We start from the raw sequence: 11,305 nt of genomic DNA, 5'->3' as shown, positions 1-11,305 counted from the left end.
AACTCAACCCTAATTTATGGAACCAACATTTAACATGCTTGAACCACAGCAAACCCGTTCCATGATTGAAACTTAAAATTTCCTCGAGCCCTTCTTTATAATGTATGAGCTCTGCACCCAAAATCATAGTGGTCTTAAAATTGGCTGATAATCCATACGGCGCACATTAAGGTCCATCACAATAGGTATGAGTGGTGTACGCATTGGAAGGAATAGTAATTTCCTAAAAAACATATTTTTTCCTGCCATAAAAGTATTGCTGCATGAGGGCCCCCATAGCTCTGCCCCATAAAGAGATGCTGATTGTGCCCTATACTTTTATACCTCGAGGGCAGGGGATACCGCATTAGACATACTACTCTCATGTTTCTTTACTATCAGTAGAGAGTTTTGGAGTAAAATAATTTTACTTTTCTCCAATTGCGGTTTACAAGTCATTTTAGTGTCCAAGGTTATACCTTAATAATTAAAATTATACACATACTCTAGCTTCTGGGTTTGTACTGTCAAATTCTTTTTAAACGACTTATGAGGATTCACTGCCATATATTTTGTTTTGCTGGAGTTTATTTCCAGGCCTTGCATCAAAAGTGTCTATTAGACATTGTAGGCCTCTTGGCATATTAAGATAGTATCATCTGCAACTAAAATGCAGGTACTGGTACCCCCCCTAACTTGGGAGAATCATGTTCGTAGCCCAATAGATATTCTGGTATATCATTCACATACCAAAAAAATAGGGTGGGCGCAAGCACACATCCCTGCCTTATGCACCTCTTTTCTGGAAATGGCTCTGTAAGCTTACCCCTCGGACCCCATCTGACTCTTGTAAACATTTCCTCATGCAATCTTATAATCTGCATGAGTATTTCCTCCGGTACCCCTTGATTTTCTAGGGATTTCCAGAGAAGGTTTCTAGGGATGAGGTCGAAGGCGGCCTTCAAGTCAACAAAGGTGATATACAGATATCCCTGCTTGAAAACTGTATATTTCCAACTCATGCAGAGGAAACTAAAGACCTGGTCCATTGTGTTAGTTTTGGCTCTAAAGCGAGCCTGCTATTTTGTTAAAATACTATTCTCCTCAATCCAATCAATTAATGTCATAAAAATTTGTCGAGCATATATTGTTTGTAGAACATCTATTAAACTAATTGGTCGATAATGCGAAGGGTCTTGGCGATTTCCTTTCTTAATAATTGTTGTAATTTCAGCTCCTTTCCATGATCCTGGTATTGGTGGACCGGCAGGGACTCAATCAATCAATCAAGAGTATTTGTAAAGCGCGCTACTCACCCGCTAGGGTCTCAAGGTGCTGGGGTGGGAGGGGGCTGCTACTGCTCAAAAAGCCAGGTCTTGAGTTGCTTCCTGAAGGAGAGATGATCCTGGGTGAGTCGGAAGTGGATGGGGAGGGTGTTCCAGGTCTTGGCCGCCAGGTAGGTGAAGGATCTTCCTCCGGTGGTGGTTCTGCGGATCCGTGGGACGGTGGCAAGGGCACGGCTGGCGGAGCGGAGCTGGCGGGTTGGCGTGTAGAACGTAAGGCGGTTGGTTGTTGAGGTATTTGGGGCCCAAGTCGTGGAGAGCCTTATGTGCGTGGGTGAGGAGTCTGAACGTGATCCTTTTGCTGACGGGGAGCCAGTGCAGGTCCCTCAGGTGGGTGGAGATGTGGCTGTGTAGGGGATGTCCAAGACCAGTCGTGCTGAGGAGTTCTGGATGTGCTGGAGTCTTTTCTGTAGTTTGGCGGTGGTCCCAGCGTAGAGGGCGTTCCCATAGTCCAGACGGCTGGTGACGTTTTCCTGGTTCCAGTGGGGATCCAGCGGAAGATCTTATGGAGCATGTGGAGAGTGTTGAAGCAGGAGGAGGTAACGGCGTTAACTTGCTTGGCCATCGTGAGGGAGGAGTCAAGGATGAAGCCCAGGTTGCACGCGTGGTCCGTGGGCTTGGGTGGGTGGCCCAGAGCAGGGAGCCACCAGGAGTGGTCCCAGGAGGAGATGGATGGGCCTAGGATGAGGACTTCCGTCTTGTCTGAGTTCAGTTTTAGGCGGCTGAACTTCATCCAGTCTGCGATGTCTTTCATTCCGTCCTGGCTCTGGCGGAGGTGGGGTCGTTGGTGAGGGAGAGGATCAGTTGGGTATCATCAGCGTAGGAGATGATGTTGAGGTTGTGCTTGCGTGCGATGGCTGCGAGGGGGCTCCTGTAGAATTTGAAGAGGGTGGGGCTGAGCGAGGAGCCTTGAGGTACGCCGCAGATGATCTTGGTGGCTTTTGCGAGGAAGGGCGGGAGACGGACTCTTTGGTTTCTGCCGGAGAGGAAGGAGGTGATCCATTCTAGGGCCTTTCCTTGGATCCCCGCGTGGCGGAGGCGGTCTATCAGGGTGCGGTGGCAGACCGTGTCGAACGCAGCCGAAAGGTCGAGCAGGATAAGGGCAGCAGTTTCTCCGTTGTCCAGCAGGGTCCGGATGTCGTTGGTGGCCGCAATGAGGGCGGTCTCGATGAGGGCGGTCTCGGTGCTGTGGTTCGCTCAGAATCTGGACTGAGATGGCTTGAGGGAGCCGTTCGTCTTCAGGAAGGCTGTCAGCTGTTTGTTGACGGTTTTCTCTACGACTTTTGCAGGGAATGGGAGGAGCGAGATGGGGCGGAAGTTCTTGAGGTCCTAGGGGTCTGCGGTGGGTTTCTTCAGGAGGGCGCTGATCTCTGCGTGCTTCCAGCTCTCTGGGAAGGTGGCGGATATGAAGGAGTTGTTGATGATGTCTCGAAGCTTGGATGCGATGATAGAGTCGGCTTGTTGAAGATGTGGTGTGGGCAGGGATCGGCTGGGGAGCGCGAGTGGATGGTGTTCATCGTGTGGGTGGTATCTTCCATGCTGACCTGAGTCCAGGTGCACATGGTGGTGGTGGGGGGTGTAGGTTCGGTGGTGGGGTACGTGTTCTGAGCCCCAAAGCTGTCGTGTATGTCGACGATCTTACGGTGAAAAAAGGTGGCCAGGGAGTTGCAGAGGCCTTGAGAAGGCATGATGTCGTTGCTGGCGTTAGGGTTGGAGAGCTCTTTCACGACGTTGAAGAGTTCCTTGCTGTTGGATGTTGTTGTCCAGTCGTTCTCTGAAGGATGACCTCTTGGTGGTGCGGATCAGCTGGTGGTGTTTGCGGGTGGCGTTCTTGAGGGCTGTCATGTTGTCCATTGACTGGTTGTGGCGCCAGGCTTTCTCGAGGTCACATTCTTGGAGTCTTTGAGATCGTTGGTGAACCACGCGGCTTTCTTGCTGTTGAGGTTGCTGGGAGGTTTTTTCAGTGGAGCAAGGGTGTCGGCACAGTCGGTGATCCACTGTGTGAGGTTGTGGGCTCCTTCATTGGGGTCCGTGGTGTTGGTGGGAGGGTTTAGGAGCAAGGAGGTGGTGAGTTGGTCGGTGGTGATCTTGCTGCAGCATCTTCAGGGGGTTTGTTGAGGGCGGTGGTGGGTCGTTGTTTTCCTGAAGTTGAAGTGTAGGCAGCTGTGGTCAGTCCAGTGGAGCTCAGTGGTGTGGCTGAAGGAGATGTGGTTGCTGGAGGAGAAGACAGGGTGGAGCGTGTGGCCGGCGTAATGGGTTGGGGTGTTGACCAGTTGCTTGAATCTGAGGTTGGCGAGGTTATCTAGTAGGGCGGTGGTGGTGTTGTCCTGGTCGTTCTCCAGGTGGAAATTGAGGTCTCCTAGGAGGATGAAGTCGGGGGAGGCGAGGGCGAGTGGGCTGATGAAGTCTGCGATGGCCTCACTGAAGTGTGAGCGTGGTCCCGGGGGTCTGTAGATGAGGGTTCCTCTAAGGGTGGTCTTGGGGTCGGTTTGAATCTGGAAGTGCAGGTGCTCTGCGGTGGCGAGGGTGTCGTCAGTGTTGGTCGTGATGCGGACAGTGTTTCTGTGGGCGATGGCGATGCCTCCTCCGGTCTGGTTGACGCGGTCCCTCCGGATGATCTTGTAGCCGTCCGGGATGGCAATGGCGATGTCGGGGGCTGAGGAGGCAATCATCCAAGTTTCCTTGAAGAAGGCGACGTCTGGTGCCGTTTTGTCCAGGAGGTCCACTAGTTCGATGGCGTGCCTGTGGATGGAGCGGGTGTTGAGCAGGATGCACTTGAGGCAGTTGTTGTTAACGGCTGTTTTGGCTGGTGCGGTGCAGGACCGAGTGCAGGTGAAGTAGCAGTCGTGGCAGGTGAAGGCTCCGTGGGCTGATTTACATAAAAGATTAATATAGGGGCCCCAGATCTCTTTATCACGCATCAGTAGATCTCCTGGTATCTTATCTGGTCCTGGTGCTTTTCCCGGCTGAACGGCATCTATTGCTACTAAAGTGTCTTCCAAGCTTAAATGTAAGGGGGCAATAGTTGGGGTTAATACATAGTCTTGTATATTAAATTCTATATTGCTCGTAGATGTTTAGTAAAGGCGGGAAAAGTGGCTAACCCAAGTTTTAGCATCGATAAAAAGGTCCTTGCTACATCTTCCTGCCTTATTACCCTTTGAGATCAGTCTTCAAAAACCAGAATGATCCTTCGCTTTGGCTGCACTAATCAATTCAGTCCATACGTTATCATTAACCCTGGGCGGAGAACTACGCTCCGCTCGTGGAGTTTGCGAATTTTCGGCAACTTCATGCTTCACAGTGAGCGCGAAGTTGTCGACTACTTCGGAATTTGCAGCGTAGCGTAGTAGTTTTTCTTCCTCGCGTGCTCAATAGAATTCTCGCGTGCGCGGTAATGACTTACCGTGGTTCTGCGTTCGCTTTCTCGCTTTTCTCTCCCGGTCGCGTTCGCTACAATGTTTGGAATCCGGCCGTACAATCCCATGCGACTGTGAGAACACGATAACGTCATTCGGACACGCGAACATGTCATTAGGACGCGTGATCTTCCTTGCAGCGCCATGTTGGTAAGATCGCGTTTCCGAACACGCAGAAACTGCAATCTGGCACAGAATATCTCTCGAGCATGTTAAAACCTTCTAAAAAATCATAATTTTGCTCAGGAAAACCCCTCAGATTGTGATTTGGCTGTATTTTTTTGGGCAAGGAGTCCTCTTTTTGTTTCTACTCTTTTTTTCAAGAGAAAGGAAGTGCCCCTGAGTCTCCAACTTCCTGTTCCTGTCCACCAGGCTCCTCCCAGTGCTTTGTCCATGTGGTGTTCACTTTCATTTGGATTTGGAGCTGGAAGGATCACTCTTTGTGTATGTCTGCTGCATCATAGCATTTGATTGGATTTATTGAGGACTTTTGGATTTGAAATTTTCTTTTACAAGTAAGTTTGAGAATTGAGAATTGGTGTACTGTAAATGTTTGTTTGGTTTGGGTTTTTTTAACTACAGTTTTCTGTGCTTCTCAATCTTTCTTAAAATTATTATTGAGGGAGGCCTGTACTTTCATGAGGGGCCAAGTTGTATGTCTTTGAAATTTCATCCAGTAGGCCTAGAGGTACCCACAGGTCCAACCATGTTTCTGTGGTGTCTGTAAAACATCATGGATGGCATTGGATTCAATTGCAAACTCTGTTGTAGTGGAATCAGTTTTTTTTGTGTGTAATTAGGTAACCCTAGTAGTTCATGCAGTTAGTGTAGGCCTACTAGAGTTCATTTACTTTCTGTGGGTGGCTTGGCCAGGTGGTGGCAGCCATTTTGTGTTTTAAGCCACTGTGCTTTTGCCATAGGCCTCCAAGCTTGTGGCCTACTATGCCAGTAGCGATTTACAAAAAGGGGGTGGTGATGAACAGAGTGTCTGAGTTAAACAGACCACTCTTACCCAGTCCAAAGATCAGGGCTTGATCCATCACCGTTATTTATCTCACTGCCCCATCTCAGCTCAGAACCTGGCTATATGCAAATCAGTCTGTCCCTGGCCCAGTGCATCATGGGAACAGGGGAGACTAAACTACCAAGCCAATTCTTCACCAGAAAGGAGACAAGCTACCAAGGACCGGTTTCTGGCATTTCAGCCTTCTTCGGCCCGGCTTGCTTGAATCCTAATGGAGCAGTGAGAAAGGGACTCATGTCTGAGTATACCCTGCCAGACCTATAGTGGCCAAAAACGATTTACAAAAAGGGGGTGGTGATGAACAGAGTGTCTGAGTTAAACAGACCACTCTTACCCAGTCCAAAGATCAGGGCTTGATCCATCACCGTTATTTATCTCACTGCCCCATCCCAGCTCAGAACCTGGCTATATGCAAATCAGTCTGTCCCTGGCCCAGTGCATCATGGGAACAGGGCAGACTAAACTACCAAGCCAATTCTTCACCAGAAAGGAGACAAGCTACCGGGGACCGGTTTCTGGCATTTCAGCCTTCTTCGGCCCGGCTTGCTTGAATCCTGATGGAGCAGTGAGAAAGGGACTCATGTCTGAGTATACCCTGCCACACCTATAGTGGCCAAAAACGATTTACAAAAAGGGGGTGGTGATGAACAGAGTGTCTGAGTTAAACAGACCACTCTTACCCAGTCCAAAGATCAGGGCTTGATCCATCACCGTTATTTATCTCACTGCCCCATCCCAGCTCAGAACCTGGCTATATGCAAATCAGTCTGTCCCTGGCCCAGTGCATCATGGGAACAGGGCAGACTAAACAACCAAGCCAATTCTTCACCAGAAAGGAGACAAGCTACCGGGGACCGGTTTCTGGCATTTCAGCCTTCTTCGGCCCGGCTTGCTTGAATCCTGATGGAGCAGTGAGAAAGGGACTCATGTCTGAGTATACCCTGCCACACCTATAGTGGCAAAAAACGATTTACAAAAAGGGGGTGGTGATGAACAGAGTGTCTGAGTTAAACAGACCACTCTTACCCAGTCCAAAGATCAGGGCTTGATCCATCACTGTCATTTATCTCACTGCCCCATCCCAGCTCAGAACCTGGCTATATGCAAATCAGTCTGCCCCTGGCCCAGTGCATCATGGGGGCCAGAAACCGGTCCCCGGAAGCTTGTTTCCTTCCCAGTATAAGAATTGGCTTGGTAGTCTGGTCTGCCCTGTTCCCATGATGCACTGGGCCAGGGACAGACTAATTTGCATATAGCCAGGTTCTGAGCTAGGATGGTGCAGTGAGCTAAAAAACGGTGATGGATCAAGCCCTGATCTTTGGACTGGGTAAGAGTGGTCTGCTTAATTCAGACACTCTGTTCATCACCACCCCCTTTTCTGAATCATTTTGTCCACCATAAGCGTGGAAGGGTATACTCAGATGTGAGTCCCTTGCTCATTGCACCATCAGGATTCAAGCAAGCCGGGCCGAAGACGGCTGAAATGCCAGAAACCGGTCCCCGGAAGCTTGTTTCCTTCCCAGTATAAGAATTGGCTTGGTAGTCTGGTCTGCCCTGTTCCCATGATGCACTGGGCCAGGGACAGACTAATTTGCATGTAGCCAGGTTCTGAGCTGGGATGGTGCAGGGGGCTAAAAAAAGGTGATGGATCAAGCCCTGATCTTTGGACTGGGTAAGAGTGGTCTGCTTAATTCAGACACTCTGTTCATCACCACCCACTTTTCTGAATCATTTTGTCCACCATAAGCGTGGAAGGGTATACTCAGATGTGAGTCCCTTGCTCATTGCACCATCAGGATTCAAGCAAGCCGGGCCGAAGACGGCTGAAATGCCAGAAACCGGTCCCCGGAAGCTTGTTTCCTTCCCAGTATAAGAATTGGCTTGGTAGTCTGGTCTGCCCTGTTCCCATGATGCACTGGGCCGGGGACAGACTAATTTGCATGTAGCCAGGTTCTGAGCTGGGATGGTGCAGTGAGCTAAAAAACGGTGATGGATCAAGCCCTGATCTTTGGACTGGGTAAGAGTGGTCTGCTTAATTCAGACACTCTGTTCATCACCACCCCCTTTTCTGAATCATTTTGTCCACCATAAGCGTGGAAGGGTATACTCAGATGTGAGTCCCTTGCTCATTGCACCATCAGGATTCAAGCAAGCCGGGCCGAAGACGGCTGAAATGCCAGAAACCGGTCCCCGGAAGCTTGTTTCCTTCCCAGTATAAGAATTGGCTTGGTAGTCTGGTCTGCCCTGTTCCCATGATGCACTGGGCCAGGGACAGACTAATTTGCATGTAGCCAGGTTCTGAGCTGGGATGGTGCAGTGAGCTAAAAAACGGTGATGGATCAAGCCCTGATCTTTGGACTGGGTAAGAGTGGTCTGCTTAATTCAGACACTCTGTTCATCACCACCCCCTTTTCTGAATCATTTTGTCCACCATAAGCGTGGAAGGGTATACTCAGATGTGAGTCCCTTGCTCATTGCACCATCAGGATTCAAGCAAGCCGGGCCGAAGACGGCTGAAATGCCAGAAACCGGTCCCCGGAAGCTTGTTTCCTTCCCAGTATAAGAATTGGCTTGGTAGTCTGGTCTGCCCTGTTCCCATGATGCACTGGGCCAGGGACAGACTAATTTGCATGTAGCCAGGTTCTGAGCTGGGATGGTGCAGTGAGCTAAAAAACGGTGATGGATCAAGCCCTGATCTTTGGACTGGGTAAGAGTGGTCTGCTTAATTCAGACACTCTGTTCATCACCACCCCCTTTTCTGAATCATTTTGTCCACCATAAGCGTGGAAGGGTATACTCAGATGTGAGTCCCTTGCTCATTGCACCATCAGGATTCAAGCAAGCCGGGCCGAAGACGGCTGAAATGCCAGAAACCGGTCCCCGGAAGCTTGTTTCCTTCCCAGTATAAGAATTGGCTTGGTAGTCTGGTCTGCCCTGTTCCCATGATGCACTGGGCCAGGGACAGACTAATTTGCATGTAGCCAGGATCTGAGCTGGGATGGTGCAGTGAGCTAAAAAACGGTGATGGATCAAGCCCTGATCTTTGGACTGGGTAAGAGTGGTCTGCTTAATTCAGACACTCTGTTCATCACCACCCCCTTTTCTGAATCATTTTGTCCACCATAAGCGTGGAAGGGTATACTCAGATGTGAGTCCCTTGCTCATTGCACCATCAGGATTCAAGCAAGCCGGGCCGAAGACGGCTGAAATGCCAGAAACCGGTCCCCGGAAGCTTGTTTCCTTCCCAGTATAAGAATTGGCTTGGTAGTCTGGTCTGCCCTGTTCCCATGATGCACTGGGCCAGGGACAGACTAATTTGCATGTAGCCAGGTTCTGAGCTGGGATGGTGCAGTGAGCTAAAAAACGGTGATGGATCAAGCCCTGATCTTTGGACTGGGTAAGAGTGGTCTGCTTAATTCAGACACTCTGTTCATCACCACCCCCTTTTCTGAATTACTATGCCAGTAGGCCTGAGGGTACTACTAGAGTCGTCATCATAGCTGCATGAAAGTTGATCAACTGTTATTGTGGTGTTTAAGTTGTAAGTGTAACATCATGTATGTCATAGATGGCTTTGGATTGATTAGCAAAATGTGTTTTTGGTGTTCAATTGCGGATTTTGGGTGTTTTGAATAATATGGCTTTTTGCTGCACACTAGGTAACCCTAGAGTTCAGCTCGCGTAGTTTTGGTAACTTTGCACAGTGCGACAACGCGACCTTACAGTTTTTGTCTTCTTCGTGCGGTCAACGTGCGTGCTCGGGCACGCGATAACGATGTTTTGTACAATTCGCGCTGCCGAACACGCCGAATTTGCAATCTCGCGAGCAATATGTCTCGAGTTGCATAAAACCTTCTCGAAAATGTTGATGCTATTCATTTTGCTAAAGAAACTCCTCAGGTTGTCATTTGGTTGTAGTTTTTGGGAGCATGGACCACTTACTGTTTCTGACCTCTATGTACTTTGTTGTTTGAGGGTGGCCTGACCATGTGGGTGGCGTGGCGGCCATTTTGTGAAGCCAAGCATTGTCATTTTGCCATAGGCATGTTCTGTCTGTCTTCTTTTCATGCTTTTGTCGCAGGCCTACAAACTTTTGTGATTTCTTCTGCTGGTAGGCCTAGAGTCCCAGAGGTAGTCAGCGGGGGTGCTTGATGTAGCGGTTTCCATTTTGTCTGTTGAATTTAACATCATTTAGGGCATGGATGGCAATGCATTGAATTTCCAAATGTGGTGTTTGGGGTTTAGTTAACTTTTTGGGTGTTTGTAAAAAACAGTAAATGCCTTTGTTGTATGTGTTGTTGTTGTGTAACTTTCAAACCTTTTAGCCATGGGGATTTTCTTTCTTGCATTAAGCTGTGATGTGTAACAGGCATCCTCCCTTTTCTGGCCATATAGGGATATAGGCCTGCTTGAGTTATTGTTTTCTGGCCTTTACCCATGTGCCTGTGATGAGTGCCCATGTGGCTGGGAGCTGTGGTGGTGGTAGTAATAGTGTGCTCTTTTGTTTTTGACAAATTGGCCTGTGTCTTGCCATTGTTCCTGTTGGCTTACTGTTCGCTTCCCCATTGCTATCTGCTGCAGGTCACTGATGCTACATCCATCCGAAATGAATAAAGGATAAACAAGTTCCACTTCCACTACATTTGCATTTTAGTTCTTTGCTATTCTTACTCTTACTGAGTGTACTAATACTTCTAGTAGTAATTAAAATTAAAGCTAAAAAAATTCCACATTCGACTGATATTATTCTGCCTTCTTTGCTTGTAGGTGCACAAAAAACTGAAGAGGAGGTGTCTGTCATCATTCATCGCCTGTTCTACTGCCAGACGACCATCCTTCTGTACTAAGTCACGTGTGGTGTGACTCACCTGACCAGACATCATTCTCAGCAACTTGTGGAACTGAGTGCTGCTGCTGACATCTGAAGATGGGCCCAAAGAAAGCAGGTACCAGGTCCTCCAAGACCAAGAAAGTTGCTGAGAAGAAGCAGGAAGAACAGAAGAAGGAAGTGACACTTATGTCTGGTGTTGACCCGAAAACCTTTTTTGGAAAAAAAAGTCAGCCTGCAGCAGCGGTGACCGGGGTGCAAGCTGGGGCCAGCACCTCCACATCAGTGGGCCCAAGCCACCAACCCATGTCCAAGCAGATGAGTGGGGAAGAGGTAGCCAGCCTAATGGTGGAAAGCAGTGATACTGAGCCTGACCTAAACTTAGCGCTATCTCAAAGTAGTTCACAATCCACGCAAGAGGGAACACAGCAAAAAAGTGGTGAAAAACAACCACCGCCCGCATAGTAGATGTTCCAAAACAGGATCCACAACCACCACCCGCAATAGTAGATGTTCAACCAGAGCCACCGCCCGTAATAGTAGTTGTTCAACAACCACCACCCGCAATAGTAGATGCTCAACGAAAAGAACAACCACAACCACTGCCTGCAATAGTATTTGTTCCACAACCACCGCCTAACCCTATCGAGAATGGCTGCGACTAGTAGGTATGTAGCACGCATACCTCCAACACAGGCCACACCAAAACTAC

This window comes from Lissotriton vulgaris, chromosome 3_1, assembly GCF_964263255.1.
Source record: "Lissotriton vulgaris chromosome 3_1, aLisVul1.2, whole genome shotgun sequence".
Taxonomy (NCBI): domain Eukaryota; kingdom Metazoa; phylum Chordata; class Amphibia; order Caudata; family Salamandridae; genus Lissotriton; species Lissotriton vulgaris.
The sequence above is the reverse complement of the archived record's forward strand: the minus strand, read 5'-3'. Positions refer to the sequence as shown.